The following is a 16,546-nucleotide window of genomic DNA, read 5'->3' as shown; positions in this document are numbered from 1 at the left end:
CTAAAAGCCCTTAAGAACGGTTCTCCATCGCAGCTGTTATCTATAACTTTTCCTCACAGCCACCTCTTCGCTCTGCCGTCATTCACCAAAAGCTGCAGTTAATGATGAATGAGACAAGCCTCCCCGAGGCTCCGGCCCAGGTAGCTCTGTGGGCTTGTGCTCAACAATCCCCTCTGGATTTCCTGCCCTACTTTTTCATTCACGGACTTCTCATTTTACATGACTATGGGGTCTTTGCTCAGGTTTCTAGCGGGGTTTTGCTTCTCTTATAGCTGTGACTTTTTCCCCATTTTTGTTTTAAATCTTTGATCACAAAGCTGCAGTGTTTTGCCGTTTCCAGAATAAATGATCTCCTGGAACAAAGTGTTTTCCCCTGCAGCTTGGGGATCTTAGCACAGTGATGGCTTCCAACGGTTCTAGTATTGATTCCAGTTAATGTTCAGTTGGTGCTTTAATGTATCTAGGATTCTTTGGCGAGAATATCCACACAAAGTAATCGCCATTGCGGTGTAGCTACTATGTGAGGCTTAGCCACATTAGCATCCTATATTCATTTGTATAATCCACATTCAGCGATTCATGCAGGCTGGATATTCCGCATATCTTACTACTCATTGAAGTAAAGTATTAAAAATCCCTTTCCCATGCGGTGGCTTTACTTTATTATATGAGGCATTTATAGACATTAGCCGTTGACGTATCATTTTTTTCTAAACGTTCTCTTTCAGTAGCATTCCTTGGAGAAGTGCACAGCAATCACACATCTATCAACTTCCAGCAGCTCGTCTGTGAGGGAATCCAAGCAGGGTCGGTGTTAGCGCCGACGGTTCCACTCAAACGTAGCGCAAAATCTCCGACCGGCGGTTTGTCAGAGACATTGGAGCTTCCTTTGAGCGAGCGATCCAACGAGGCTAATCTGCAGGATGAAAATGAGCAGAGCAAATATCTGAGGGGGAACAGAGAGAACCTATTTTTTTCCCCCAGTTTATGTATCAGTGTCCGTACGAACGCCAGCTCGTGATTAATGTCGTCCTCATATTGAGTGGTAATAGTTTAATTTAATTTTATGTGGGTCACATCCCATGCCTTTTTAATGGCCCACAGTGGTCTGTTCCAACCAATTACTGTCAAGGCTCATTTCCACACATCGGTCGAATGCTAATGGATGATATTATGCAACACTATATGTATTTCAGCGTAAAGACATTTTATTTTGGCTTGCTGGGCTTAGCAAATTATGTTTTTCCATCTGTCGTGCTGTTGATTCAGGGAGACTTCTCTTCATTTTTACCATGTCAACCTTCCAGTCACATAATTTCTCAACTCACTCTCAACTCCATCAACTGCTACAACCAGCTAACTTCTTTCAAGTTGTACCCGTTTAGTATTTTCACCATATAGCCCACAAGGCAACGGCAACATTATTCAAGGCTGCCACATCCAAAGCCGAATGCATAATGAATGACTCTTATCATAAAGAATCACAGGCAAGGTTACTTTCTCTTGTGGGGAATTCTTTCCGGATGTTTCTTTTTCAGACAGGGAGCATCCCTATCTGCTTGGAACGTCACTCTTGAAACATCATTTACATTTTCTGACACGGGCTACACCCACATTTACTACTGACTTGACCCGTGCATCTCACCTGTATGTTTTATTCATCTTAGCTGTCACATGAATGTTTTATTGCAGGGTCTCGCTTGGTAGACCTCCCTTTTTAAACCCGTGCGCTTCTCTGATCTAAGAGTATAGATACAAATAAGATCCTGCGTTTCAGTGGGCAGTGAGCTCATGGCTTTTAAGTCTCAAATTAATTGGAGGATCATTGTGTATATTGCTCCCAGGAAAGGGAAAGGGAGATTTAATTAGTTGTTCCAATTGGCTTAAAAAAAAAATATATATATATATATATATATATACCCCTCCGTGAGTCGTCACCTTATCGTGGTGGAGGCGTTTGCGTGCACCTATGATCCTAGGAGCCATGTTGTCGGGGGCTTCATGCCCCTGGTAGGGTCACCCATGGCAAACGGGTCCTAGGCGAGGGGCCAGACAAAGCACGGCTCACAGAAGCCCCTTATGACGATTGAAATAAATGGACTTCGTTTTCCCTCGCCCGGACGCGGGTCACCGGGGCCTCCCTCTGGAGCCAGGCCTGCAGGCGGGGCTCGAAGGCGAGCGTCTGGTGGCCGGGCCTTCGCCCATGGGGCCCGGCCGGGCATAGCCCGAAAAGGAAACGTGGGTCCCCCTTCCCATGGGCTCACCACCTGTGGGAGGGGCCGAAGGGGTCGGGTGCAATATGAGCTGGGCGGCAGCCAAAGGCAGGGACCTTGGCGGTCTGATCCCCGGCTGCAGAAGCTGGCTCTTGGGACATGGAATGTCACCTCTCTGGCTGGAAAGGAGCCCGAGCTGGTGTGCGAGGCAGAAAAAATCCGACTAGATATAGTCGGGCTAGCCTCCACGCACAGTTTGGGTTCCGGTACAAGCCCTCTCGAGAGGGGCTGGACTCTCTTCCACTCTGGAGTTGCCCACGGTGACAGGCGTCGAGCAGGTGTGGGTATACTTATTGCCCCCCGGCTGGGCGCCTGCACATTGGGGTTCACCCCGGTGAACGAGAGGGTAGCCTCCCTCCGCCTTCGGGTGGTGAGACGGGTCCTGACTGTTGTTTGTGTCTATGCACCAAACGGCAGCTCAGAGTACCCACCCTTCTTGGGGTCCCTGGATGAAGTGCTGGAGAGCGCTCCTTCTGGGGACTCCATCGTTCTACTGGGTGACTTCAATGCTCATGTGGGCAATGACAGTGAGACCTGGAAGGGCGTGATTGGGAGGAACGGCCCCCCCGATCTGAACCCGAGCGGTGTTCTATTGTTGGACTTCTGTGCTCGACACGGATTTTCAATAATGAACACCATGTTCAAGCATAAGGGTGTCCATGTGTGCACTTGGCACCAGGACACCCTAGGCCGCAGTTCGATGATCGACTTTGTAGTCGTGTCATCAGATTTGCGGCTGCATGTTTTGGACACTCGGGTGAAGAGAGGGGCGGAGCTGTCAACTGATCACCACCTGGTGGTGGGTTGGCTCCGATGGTGGGGGAAGATGCCGGACCGACCTGGCAGACCCAAACGCTCTGTGAGGGTCTGCTGGGAACGTCTGGCAGAATCTCCTGTCAGGAAGAGCTTCAACTCCCACCTCCAGCAGAGCTTTTCCCACGTCCCGGGGGAGGCGGGGGACATTGAGTCTGAGTGGACCATGTTCGGCGCCTCCATTGTTGAGGCGGCCGACCGGAGCTGTGGCCGTAAGGTCGTTGGTGCCTGTCGTGGCGGCAATCCCCGAACCCGCTGGTGGACACCGGCGGTAAGGGATGCCGTCAAGCTGAAGAAGGAGTCCTATCGGGCCGTTTTGGCCTGCGGGACTCCGGAGGCAGCTGACAGGTACCGGATGGCCAAGTGGAACGCGGCTTCGGCGGTTGCTGAGGCAAAAACACGGGCGTGGGAGGAGTTTGGTGAGGCCATGGAGAATGACTTTTGGACGGCTTCGAGGAAATTCTGGTCCACCATCCGGCGTCTCAGGAGGGGGAAGCAGTGCAACGTCAACACTGTTTACAGTGGGGATGGCGTGCTGCTGACCTCGACTCGGGACGTCGTGAGTCGGTGGGGAGAATACTTCGAAGACCTCCTGAATTCCACCTACACGCCTTCCATTGAGGAAGCAGGGCCTGGACACTCTGAGGCAGATTCTCCAGTCTCTGGGGTCGAAGTCACTGAGGTAGTTAAAAAACTCCTCGGTGGCAAGGCCCCGGGGGTGGATGAGATCCGCCCGGAGTTCTTAAAGGCTCTGGATGTTGTGGGGCTGTCATGGCTGACACGCCTCTACAACGTTGCGTGGACATCGGGGACAGTGCCTCTGGATTGGCAGACTGGGGTGGTGGTTCCCCTCTTTAAGAAGGGGGACCGGAGGGTGTGTTCCAATTACAGGGGAATCACACTCCTCAGCCTCCCTGGTAAGGTCTATTCAGGGGTGCTGGAGAGGAGGGTCCGTCGGGAGGTTGAACCTCGGATTCAGGAGGAGCAGTGTGGCTTTCGTCCTGGCCGTGGAACAGTGGACCAGCTCTACACCCTCGGCAGGATCCTCGAGGGTGCATGGGAGTTCACCCGAACAGTCCACATGTGTTTTGTGGACTTGGAGAAGGCGTTCGACCGTGTCCCTCGGGAGGTTCTGTGGAGGGTGCTTCGGGAGTACGGGGTGCCGAGCCAACTGATAAGGGCGGTTCGGTCCCTGTATCACCGATGCCAGAGTCTGGTCCGCATTTCCGGCAGTAAGTCGGATTCGTTCCCAGTGAGGGTTGGACTCCGCCAAGGCTGCCCTTTGTCACCAATTCTGTTCATAATTTTTATGGACAGAATTTCTAGGCGCAGCCGAGGCGTTGAGGGGGTCCGGTTTGGGGACCTCAGCATCGCGTCTCTGCTTTTTGCAGATGACGTGGTGCTGTTGGCTTCTTCATGCCGTGATCTCCAGCTCTCGCTGGAACGGTTCGCAGCCGAGTGTGAAGCGGTCGGGATGAGGGTCAGCACCTCCAAATCCGAGTCCATGGTCCTCGATCGGAAAAGAGTGGAATGCCCTCTCCGGATCGGGCATGAGATCCTGCCCCAAGTGGAGGAGTTCAAGTATCTTGGAGTCTTGTTCACGAGTGAGGGGAGGATGGAGCGCGAGATCGACAGGCGGATCGGTGCAGCGTCGGCAGTAATGCGGACCCTGTACCAGTCCGTTGTGGTGAAGAGAGAGCTGAGCCAAAAGGCAAAGCTCTCAGTTTACCGGTCGATTTACGCTCCTACCCTCACCTATGGTCACGAGCTATGGGTCGTGACCGAAAGAACGAGATCCCGGATACAAGTGGCGGAAATGAGTTTTCTCCGCAGGATGTCCGGGCTCTCCCTTAGAGATAGGGTGAGAAGCTCGGTCATCCGGGAGAGACTCGGAGTAGAGTCGCTACTCCTCCATGTTGAGAGGAGCCAGATGAGGTGGCTCGGGCATCTTATCAGGATGCCTCCTGGACGCCTCCCTGGGGAGGTGTTCCGGGCATGTCCCACCGGTAGGAGACCCCGGGGACGACCCAGGACGCGCTGGAGAGACTATGTCTCTCAGCTGGCCTGGGAACGCCTTGGGATCCCCCGGGATGAGCTGGATGACGTGGCTGGGGAGAGGGAAGTCTGGGAGTCCCTCCTAAAGCTGCTGCCCCCGCAACCCGACCCCGGATAAGCGGAAGAAGATGGATGGATGGATGGATGGATATATATGTATATATATATATATATATATTTATGAGTTACCTTAGAAATTCTTTTGGTGTCCCTTGGCAATATTTCAAGAAAATATTACACTTTTCAAAACAATTGCTGCCAGCAAATTAGTTTGAGGCATTGTGTTGGATCACATACAACGGGGACATTTTTCAATTTTTCTTACAGTTTGCAAAGTGCAGATTGGTATTGCCTTCCGCCAAAGCTTCCGTGTCAGCCAATCATATCCTTGCCGAGTGTTGGGTTTTACCTACCTGTGTCTTCACTGTGTAATTAGTTTATTTAATTCCCCGGTCCCATTTCAGTTTAGTGGAAGATTATTGTCATATCCTTGGTGTGCTTTCTCGCTCTAAGCAGGTAGTACAAAAGTGTTTAATTAATTTTGGTACATCTGTCGTTTTTTTATAATGGCTGGTTGTTCAACGGCTAAATAATTACTACTATTTATTTGACATTGCAGCATATTTCATCAGACTTATAATTTAAAATATGGTGATGTGGTATATGTGTTAGTTGTACTATATCCATAAACATAGTTGTCCAACTTTTTTGAACCAACAAAAGTGGCATTTGGCAACTATTGCGATGTAGTCTAATGAAATGGGACGATTTGTTCCGCTGCATCGAGTTGGTAGTCAAGTAACTTCTTCAGTTGAAGTGGAACAGGATGTACCTCATGGGATAGATTGTGTGACTTTATTTCAAACAGAGGGGAAAAAAAAAAATCTTCTTCCAACGATATTATTGGTAAATATGCGGAATGCATTCCGTGTCTGCTGGCTTCTTCAACTGTCTCCAAGTTGACAATGACATCAACATCCATCGTTGTGTTTTTCTACCACAGTCCAAAATTCACTTTTAATTAAAATGTTCAAAAGACTAAAAGGGCGTAAAATAATCACAGTCCAAGGAGGGACAAAGAATTCCATTTACAGTTAACGGTAGTGAGATTTGGTTCTTCAATCTGTGGAGATGGATAAGTGCAAACTGATACTCATTGTAATGAAAGGGGATTAAGGAAAGATTAAAAGCTTGAGTGTTCTATGTTTCCCAGAAGTGTGTCCATTCAAGTGATGCCAGTGGTAATTCAAGGATGATGATAAAATGATTTTAGAAATGAGTATTTAGGAATACAAGCTTCAATTCCCTCAGCGAGGTTTTGATGTCTAAGTCGCTTAATGTCATCTGTTCCCATGTCGCCTCTATTTTGCAGATTACCTATGTATTTTGCTTGTTTCTTTTCTTGTCTGAAAAAGACCACAGGAGCACATGTAAACATAAAAGAAAGTAATAGCAGAGGTTTGCATTAGCCAATACACACAAAACTGATGAAAAACATTTTAAAACTTGGCCTGTTTTTTTTTTTTTTTGTGTGTGTGTTTCTTGAGTGTGTAAAAACTTTTTAGCTATTTTGTTTGGCCTTTTCGTAGTTTGTCATGGTAAGGCCCATACCAAACCTTCCTTTACAGTTTGTTGTGAAACATGTAACATCCCTTTACTTATGTGAGAAGTGAACATTGTACAGACTGCTTTTAACATCTGAAAATATAATATAGAGTTAAAAGTTCAGAATTGAATTTCGACTTGGTTGTAAACGACAAAATGAAGTGGCAATACGGACGAACAGTAATAGAAGTAGTCTTTAGCGTGAGCATTCCTATTTCTTCTACATTGATGCATGACCTTTAACAACACAGAATACGTAGCTTCAGGTCCAGAATAGCGCCGACCCTTGCATTTACGTCACCCGAGAGCAGTGTGGACCTCTTTCACACCACCAGGGTGGAGGTGCCTGCTGGGCTGCTCTCAGGAGCATAAAATGCATGCAGGCGCGCACACTCGAATACACACACGCGCAGACATGCTTGTCTCACTGCAAGAAATTTGAAGCAAAAAAAAAAAATCTGAGGGTTTTTATTGGGGAGTTGAACACGAAAGGATGTGCCCCTTAATGGTCACTTGTGCGGCATATTTACAAATACTGTACATACAATTTATTCTGTATTAATGGTGTATCTGACGTTTGCAATTGCGATGATGAATTAAAAAAAACATTTTTTAAATTACTCAAAATTAAAAAAAATATATTTCTGACAATCTCAGGTCTGAGACTTTTTTTGTTGGGATGTCAGACACGGGATACCCTTCATTACCTAATAATTGTATACACCACGGAAAATAACGCAGTACATAAAAAGAAACGAGAAGAATAAGTAACAGGACAAGAGCACAATAATAATAACTCAGTGACACAGCAATGTAAAATCAACTCAAGCTATTGAAATAATTCATGAGAGTTAATTAAACCTCATTCCCCCAAGCATGCTTGCTGAAACTAATTAAATGTGGTGGTTTGGTGACTGACATTTTTCAGGTGAGAGATCCAGTTTGATAAAGTTACAAAGTGAGTGACAAGTCAGAATTAAAGAGACTTTTGAAGTATGATTCAGCCTTAACCTTTGCACACAGTTTAATTATAAAAAGTCATCTTCGCACACGTCTAATTCGAGGCAGCCTGCTATCATTTGAGTGGTGCTGCACATAGTCATGATGACTTTTCAACGCGTTTGTAGCTTGAATTGCACATTATTGTTATTAGGTCAAGTTTGGAATAATTATAATACAGTGGAGTTTAAGTCCAATTTTCCTGTCTTGCTAATTTAAGTACAGCGTACATTCCAGCCAGCGACAAGAATCAAGAAATTCCCACGTGTTTCCTAAATCCCAGCATTTTCTCATTTTTGATTTCTTTATATGAACGTGCATGGCGAGTGCTCACTGAAAAAGACCGTACTGACTTTGCAGTTGCCTCCAAATGTCATCAGACTGCAAAACATTTCAATATTGCAGCTGGGGTTTCATAATGATGAATATTCCATCATAAATATTAATTTACCTGCGCCATAAACAGAACACTTACAGTACGTGGTCACTGAGGCGTGAGGCAGCGTATCTGCTCGAGCCACTTCCTGTCTGAGCGGAATTCAAAGCGGCAGTGGTTCTCTCCTGACAACAGCCCGAGGGTGCCTTGCGATACAAGTATGAGCAGCTGCTCCGAAACGGTGTCAGAACCCTTCGACGAATTGCAACCGTGGCCTCCAAACTCATCACTCACACCCAGATAGGTTGATGAATAAGGTCCCTCACAATGGGGTTAAGATGGGAAGGAAGTAATGACAAATTCTTGGGGTGAAATCAAGGCTCCCCAAGAGGTCCACTCCGTCTTGTCATACTTTGCCACATATGATGAAGCCAGACTGTAGGTTGGCTCACAAACAAGCTTGTGAAAAATAAAGCAAGCAAAAAAACTTCACCGTCCCTGCAGACCAGTGCAAATGGAGAAATGTGCTGCAATTTGTGCACTGCCTTGTTGACTTCTGTAGGCGATGCATCTTGATCAAAGCCACCGAAATCACTGCTGTGGCTTGATAATGACTTTTGCTTTTCCAAAATTATGTTCACGGATGTAAATTCTACACACGTAGATATTGATTCAGACTTTTAGGTTGAGTTGAGTAAAAAGAAGTATAGCTAGTGAGGACATGCATGAAGCCAAGACTGTAAAGGCTAACGAAGAAGCCTGCTCAAATTACATGGTATTAACAATGAAACTCATTCTATTAATCTCTATGTTATCATTTTGAAAAGTTATTCAGGGTAACCGTATATGACTGCTGCACTTTTCTTTGGTCTATTTTGAGGCTACATGCTATGAAATAATACTGTACAAGGTCTAGTATATGTATTTTTATTTTATTTTACATTGCTTTGTCTTATTCTGTTGTCTGCGACCTCTTGGTCAAGTCAGCATTGTAGATGAAAATCTGTTCTAATTTGTCTCCGCTGGACAAATTGAGGGTAAATAATAAAACAGAATAATTTATAATGTATATACATGTATATACAATGTAAATAATCTTGTAGGATATAAGGATGAAAATAATTACATATAATGATGATAAAAATATTGGACAAATAAAGGTAATATAAAAAATTCAGCCCAATCCTAACCCAGATCCTGAAATCAAAAAGATTTTAACGTACCGAAAATCACTATAGGCACGTTAGAAAAACACCTAGATATTTAATCAATCTGAAATACCATTATCATGTCTAAAAAGACCGATTATTTTTCTTTATTATCGTAGTCTACAGCAATGGATAAAGAGTGCTGGCACACAGCTCCACTAACCTTGAGCATCTTATTCCATTCAATCGTGGATGAAAAGGATTCATCAAACATGTCTGAACCCCGAGGATAAAGGGGAATCATGCACCGGCGAGTAAAATGGATGTAAGCTAATAAAAGGTGGGCAGAATATCCTGGGACGGGATCTCTCTGAGCTTTCGAAGGAATCAATCATTTCTAAACGTAGCCCAGCCGGTATAAATAAAACAGGGACACGTTTAGTGGGGCAAAGTCCAACTCGCTGGTTTTGTTAAAACAAGATCATTTATGCATTCCACTTTTAACACATGTTGCATGTTGTTATGTTTTATACATATTACATGAGAAATAATGCCGATGTAAGATATACAGCACAGAACATCCGATCCCAAAAAACAAAGACCAGATTATCAATACTTAGAACATGAAATGTAATTATGTAACAGATAAAAAGCGGCTATGTATTCATAACCTGCCTGATCTCTCGACAGCCTTGATAATGAGTTCTCTCATCTTTGTTTGTGGTAGCAGCAGAGGAAAACCACATCTAATGAATGCCAAGTGCGGCTGGTTAATCATCATGGTAATTTTCGATTTGTCAGAAATGGTGTGTGTAACGTATATTGGATGTGTGGTCCTGAAAATCTCTGCTAAATTCAACTGAGGCAACGATTGAAAAACCGAAACAAACATTTTGCATTGTTGGACAGAGTTAATAAACTACAAAAAAGAAAATGATGAGGCCAACTTTTGAATGCGCTGCTTATCTTTTAAATGGGGAGTGAAATGATCTTTTTCTTTAGATGATCATATCACCTTCTTAGCATAGAGCGGGAGCTTGTTGCCACAGTAACAAGGTGCCATCCGTCAATTTAGAATATTCCAAGGCTGACCTGAGCCAGATTGTGACTAAATACTTTCATTATATAAATAGATTTACAATAACTTCCTTCTAGGACATATGTACTCTGATGGTTTTCTTTCACCCAGACTTAATCATCCACTGAGGATCAAGACTAGACCAAAAACCCCAGTAAACGCACAATCGTTAAATACAAAAATCCTTTGTGTCTTGGGAGGATTTGGAACACTTGGCATCACGACTTGGTATTAATTAAGTGTATAATTAATTTTTATGGGTATTTCCGTTAATAGCAAGGGAGGTACTAAAAAACCCAATTGAAAGTCACTTTGTGGATGAGTTTTGAGAAGAGATACTGCTTACTGGTTTTTCTTATCGTACATCTTTTAATATTGGATCAAAATCTTTTTTTTAAATTTACTTCTAAGTGGGAGGCAGAATTAAGTGATTATAACAAACATCGCCTTCTTCACATATTCCTTTTCACACTGCACTTCGCAACACACCTTGTGCCGTTGATTCTCCAACTGATTCTCCGTGTATGAGATTGAGAACAGAATGCCGCGTCATGTTTTTTTTTTTTTGTCAGTGGTTCCGCTTTACTGAACTGAAAAATGTTCATGTTTGAGAGCAGTAGGAGAGGGGCTGGCGGAGTGATTTTCCAGTGCTAACAGCGATAGCAAGCCAGCGAGCAGGAAATAGGCCTCAATGCAAGATGAGCAAGCTTGCATCGGGCACGCTGTCATCCTGCGCTCTGCCCACCAAGAAAAACCAGTCCAGTGAAAATCTTCGAACAGTGAACACATATTAAACACCCTTTTGCACAAGGATATGAAACAACTAAATATTGTGAATTTTAACAAATCAAATCAGTTCAACCTATGAATGCTTTTCCATGAAAGCACATTTACTCCGTGTATAATTGCCATCATCATAATAATCATCTTGGCCACATTCACTGTCACCACTGTCATCATCATTACCACCTCGGCACAATTCATTGCATCATCACCCAGCCATGTCCGTACACACCGTAACGGCAGCTGTGAGTGAGATTTATGAGCAGGGTAGCCGCGCCGGCGACTCCATTACACCGAAATGGAGCGCAGGTACATGTCATGGCGCATGTTCACCGTTAGAATGATTGGCTCAATTTACAATCAATGGCAACTGTCACCTGACAATTGTAGATGTGGTATAACAGATGGTGGATTGTGTTGCTTCTATAAATAAAAGAGAGAAAATGTGCCTTGTTAAAGAATCAATTGGTGAGAATAGTCACACGTGAAAATAACGAATGAATGTGACAACATAAGGTGCAAAAGGTGCTTCATCGTCTCACATGTTGAGTTGATAATCCAACTTTTTATTACTATGAAATAAGTCATTAGCAAGAGACAGAAAACATTTACTGAATAAGAGGCATTCAAGTCGAAAAGGATAACACACTCTGATTTTATAATCGCTCACCACAGCGACTGTTTAAACATCGTAATGGATTGTAGTCATATACTATATACACACATATATATTCATCCATCCATCCCTTTTTTGAACCGCTTAGTCCCCACGGGGTCGCGGGTGTGCTGGAGCCTATCCCAGCCGTCATCGGGCAGTAGGCGGGGGACACCCTGAATCGGTTGCCAGCCAATCGCAGGGCACACAGAGACAAACAACCATTTGCACTCGCGCTCACACCTAGGGACAATTTGGAGTCTTCAATCGGCCTACCAAGCATGTTTTTGGGATGTGGGAGGAAACCGGAGTGCCTGGAGAAAGCCCACGCGAGCCCGGGGAGAACATGCAAACTCCACACAGGGAGGGCCGGAGGTGGAATCGAACCCGCACCCTCCTAACTGTGAGGCGGACGTGCTACCCAGTGCCCCACCGAGCCGCATACACACACCCACATATATATATATATATGTGGGTGTGTGTTATATACGTATATATATATATATATATATATATATATATATATATATATATATATATATATATATATATATGTGTGTGTTATATACGTATATATATATATACATACACACACACACACACACACACACACACACACACACACACATACCGTAATTTCCGGACTATAAGCCGCTACTTTTTGCTCAAGTTTTGAACCCTGTCGCTTGTCGTCCGGTGTGGCGTAGCTATGGATTTTTCGTGATTTTTGTGATGACTTGATCACTTACATACATCGTAAAAAGGCTGCGGACCGCTGTTGTGCGGCACCACTTTGCTGGGTGGAGGGATATGTGGCACGGTCACTGGGGAGGTGTGGTGTGTTGATCGCATATCCATCCGCCAGGCAAATAGTGCCGTACAATTCACACAAAGAAGAGACAGAACGAAATCAAGGTGAACATTACTGAAGAAAGGAAGCTTTAATACACAAAGCCTCATTATGGGGACAAAATAAATGCATGAGATGCCGCTTTTAAGTTAAAGGCAGTCGATTTGGTTCTTCACGTAGGAACTACAGCTGCTCATGCATTGTCGAGGTCACTCGGGGGCACTGGGCTATTGTTGATGACATCTTGTTGCGTCACCCCTTTTCTTTATTTATATCCTGGTCACGTCTACTCTGGAGCTATACGTGTAGCTCGCTAGTTTACTGTAACTTAGCGCTTTGTGCATGAATAAAATTAGCATGAACAGACCCTCATCATGGAAAATGCTAGACGAAATGCATAAAAGCGACAACGAAACAGAGACTGAGAAAGTGTGTGACGAAGTATATCTGACGGTATTCCAATCGGACAATGAGGAGGAAGACTTCGATGGTTTCAGTGCACAGGAGGAAGATGAAGACGACGGCTATATATAGGCTCCCCGGTGGTTATCATGGAACTCTATTAGACTTCCAGTGGCCCGTGCACATACCCCCGGTGCCCGGGCAGAGCTCCATGCATTCGGATTGACTCTTTTTAGGTTTCCCGGTGGTTATCGTTGGAACCAGGGCTGTGGACTCGGACTCGGGGACTCGGACTTGGTCGGACTCGGTCATTTTTACTGGACTCGGACTCGGTGCTGATTTTGACCGAGTCCACCGAGTCCGACAATAAAAAAATACGTTCAATTTTATTTTCATCATGCTGCTGAGAATGCGCGTAGGAATACTGTCCACAGCCCTGCATACGATCAATGCGGCCACGTTGAGTTGCACTTAGGCTAATGTTTACATTATGTACCAATATCAAGGACGATTATGTCACCCAGCTTATATCATTATTTAGATTTTGATCTAAATTTGCCTTGAAAAAAGACTAAGCAGTCACATGAATTAACAGAAAAAATGGACAGCCGGACTCGGACTCGGTGGTCAAGAGGCCGGACTCGGACTCGGTGCAAAAATCCGACCGAGTCCACAGCCCTGGTTGGAACCATATTAGACTTCCAGCAGCCCATGCATGCACCCCCCAGCCACAAAGGCAAAACAGTATCGGGCTTGGAGCCATTACACTTGTTTTATTGTGGCGGGGTGTGCGGTTTACATTCTGCATTGCTTCTTGTTAAGTCATAGAACTAACGTTTTGTCCGCCATTCATCATCTTTTCGGTTAATAATTTAGAGTGGTCAAATTACAATGTATATATTTGCAGTGAATTAAACATGAGCAATAATTTGAGCAGGAAATGGATTGTGATTTGCAAGGGTGTGTGTGTAGTGATAGCCAAACGTTAAATGACTCACCAAAGCAGATTTGAGCAAGAGCTGTAAAAACACATGAAATATGCATGTCTAAAGGGATAAAATTAGATCACAGATGTTCTGTTCAGTCGATACAAAAGTAACCACCAGAGAAAACACCGAGTGCTAGTTAACAGACTCGACGAATAATCACAACAGTGAATAGAAAGCAGACAAGTGTTATTTCAGTTTTTTTTTTTTTTTCAAATGATGGTGGTGGTGGCATTTCAAATAAATATACTTCCCTGTTTTAGTGTACTTTTTAGAAACGAGTGAACTCGAAAGCAAAGCTTCTAGAGGACATTTTTGTTTGCTTTCAACAACAATGAAGACACCACTTATTTTGAAAGATTTTAGTGATTGAATAAAAATGATATGAGGTCTATTCATATCATCTTTATACAATTTTACTCTCCTCAGAAAGAATGTGTCTATAGAATACCTAACACAATTCAAGACAGAAAATAAGTAAACGCGACACATCTAAGATTGTTCCACACTGCAGTCTCCGATTAAAGATGCGATTGTAAGAAAACTCAGTCACTGTAGCTCAAAAATTGTGATCAGTGTGGCAGGAGTAAAGATGGATGATGTCATGCGCATGGAACAGAGATGGTCTGTGACTGATATCCGTAATGAGGCACGATCACTGTCAGCAAAGCAACCAATAGGAAGAGTCCATAAAATGAAGTGAACATGACTGCATCCACTTCATCGTCAGTGGCAACAACACAAGATATGGAGGATGACCGAGGCACAAAGTTTAGTTGTGGAGCTCTGGCCCCTATTTATTTATGTATGTATGTATGTATGTATGTATGTATGTATGTATGTATGTATGTATGTATGTATGTATGTATGTATGTATGTATGTATGTATGTATGTATGTATGTATGTATGTATGTATGTATGTATTTATTTATTTATTTATTTATACATGTATTTATACATGTATTTCTATCAATGAAAACTGATTAGCAGGATTAGCAATGTTATTCTGACAAAAAGCAAAAATACCTTTTGGTCTCATATATGGATGTGTAGAAATAAAGGTATGGTGGGCAAAGCTCATGAAATCTCCAAAATTAAGTTGAAAGCGCAGCAGTGTTGCAGCAACATTTCTAAATGATCAATGAAGCAGCAAGAAAATACGTGCAGACAGATGGCTTTCAGTTTATTGGGATCACCTTGTATACAGCATATGTCGTATATTGATTCCAAGAGGGTTGACTGCATAATGTCAAGTTGAGTCAGTCAATTAATTTGAAATACATTTTGATGTGAGTGTGAAATGGCTGCTGCTGCATTGATTTTTATTTATTCATGTATTGGCTTATTTATATACACACACCCACGCCCAGCACACTAGTGTAGCATGGTTCCTTGTTTGGGAATCACAGACAAATGGGCCAAAGAAACTGTTGAAAGTTGTGGTGGGAGCTACAAAGGACCCCACAACATTTTTTATACTCATCTCAGTGTACTAATTTGTTTAAAATCATGGCGCTGTACTGTGATAAATTACAGCACTTCATCAAGTCTACAACAAGTCTGGCTAGTTTAGAGTTACGTCAAAATGAAAAGGGTAATATTTGAGAACAAGTGTTTGGTGATTGAGAATAATAGGATATTGTGAACACAGGTTTCGTTTGCAAAGTGGGTGCATAAGTAGTTTACTTTCACAGCTGCTATTTGTGTTGTTTGTATTGTATTTTAAATTGCATACATGCACCACTTGTTCAGAAATTTCTTATGCTCACTTACTTTATGAAATGGGTACTTTATTAAATAGCTCAGTAAAAAACAAAATAATAAAAAAAAAACTAATAAAAAAATCGACTGCTAATGGTAAGTACCCAAATCTATGCTAACATTCCTTGCAAACTCACACCTAGAGAATCATCAGGCACGGAATTGAATATCCATCAACAAAACACCCAGAAGCATTAATTTCAAAAAGTTTCCTCTAAAATTGGATCTTTGAAAATTCCAAATTAAAGTTCAATGGAATTAAACTGTGCGCATACTAACCAGATGGATTACAAAGTCAGGATGAATTTCAACCAGAAGTTGCTTATCAAAGTTTAAAGGGGGTATTAATGACTTTGTGACATACACAAATGCACAAATACAAACAAAGCGTCCCAATGAAGACACGTACGTCGCATGAAGCTGCAGTTTGGATGAATAATCTATAACGTAAATCTCGCGTCTCTTGCAGTCGTGACAAATTAATAACTCCTCATATATCAACTTGAGACTCGTGTATCATTTGGCATGAACAGATGAATAACGCCGACAGCTTTGGCGGAACATTATATCAGTGCAATTAGGGCAGCAGTGCAGTGGCGAGAGCCTCGTGCAATAGTATAACATTTTGGGGGTGAATATTAAAATGAAAGGAGCAGTGAGGAATGCAGATCTGACTGAGGAGATGAAGCAAATTCATCATAACAATGGAGATGAGCTTTGGTGGTGACAGACGCAAAATACCAAGGGAGAAATTAAAGGAC

This window comes from Syngnathus floridae, chromosome 2 (assembly GCF_059516105.1).
Source record: "Syngnathus floridae isolate MCC-2025c chromosome 2, RoL_Sflo_1.0, whole genome shotgun sequence".
Taxonomy (NCBI): domain Eukaryota; kingdom Metazoa; phylum Chordata; class Actinopteri; order Syngnathiformes; family Syngnathidae; genus Syngnathus; species Syngnathus floridae.
This window is presented reverse-complemented; position numbering follows the sequence as displayed.